Genomic DNA, 765 nt, shown 5'->3' on the forward strand with positions numbered 1-765 from the left:
TGAACCGCCGGACCAAGTCTCTTCCTACCCGGCCTCCCGCCGCAGCCGGAAATCGCCTCAGCCACGTCCGGCTCTCCCAGAAGTGCGAATCACATGACGGCCTACCGTCTGTTTGGCCAAATACCTCATGCGGCTGACCCGCCGGACCAAGTCTCTTCCTACCCGGCCTCCCGCCGCAGCCGGAAATCGCCTCAGCCACGTCCGGCTCTCCCAGAAGTGCGAATCACATGACGCGAGGGGGGCGGAGCAAAGGGAGCCCACGCGAGGCATCCGAGCACTTGCCGGCAAGAGTGGCGGTCGCGGGCAGCCGCCACTTCCGGCTCCCATTCGACAGGCATTTCACCCCCCCCTTCGGAGTGCGGGCCTGTTGTGGGGAGAACTGGTCCCCGGGTGTCCGCTTGCCTCTCGGGGGGGGGGGGGGCCCCCAACCCCCCAGGGGCAGTGCAACCCCCGCCCCCAAAGCTACTCCACTCTAAGCCTCTAGGGCAAAAGGACACCTGAAGAGCCCTGCTGGGTCAGACCTGTGAGAGGGTCCCTCTAACTCCAGCCTCTCCGCATTACAACAACCCGGCGAGGTAGGCCAAAGAGGGTTTGCCCGGCCCCAGGCCGCCCAGCGAGCTCCTCTGCCCGAGACCACCGGAGTCCTTACCGCTTCGGGGCTTGTTCAGCCGCCCCTTCAGCTCAGCCCAGCCTCGAAACGTAGCACCAAAAAACCGTTAGAATATGTTAAAGCCTCGACCCTGACTGACACCGCCGCCGGCCAAT

Source organism: Gekko japonicus, unplaced genomic scaffold (assembly GCF_001447785.1).
Source record: "Gekko japonicus isolate JY-2015 unplaced genomic scaffold, Gekko_japonicus_V1.1 scaffold2717, whole genome shotgun sequence".
NCBI classification, from domain to species: domain Eukaryota; kingdom Metazoa; phylum Chordata; class Lepidosauria; order Squamata; family Gekkonidae; genus Gekko; species Gekko japonicus.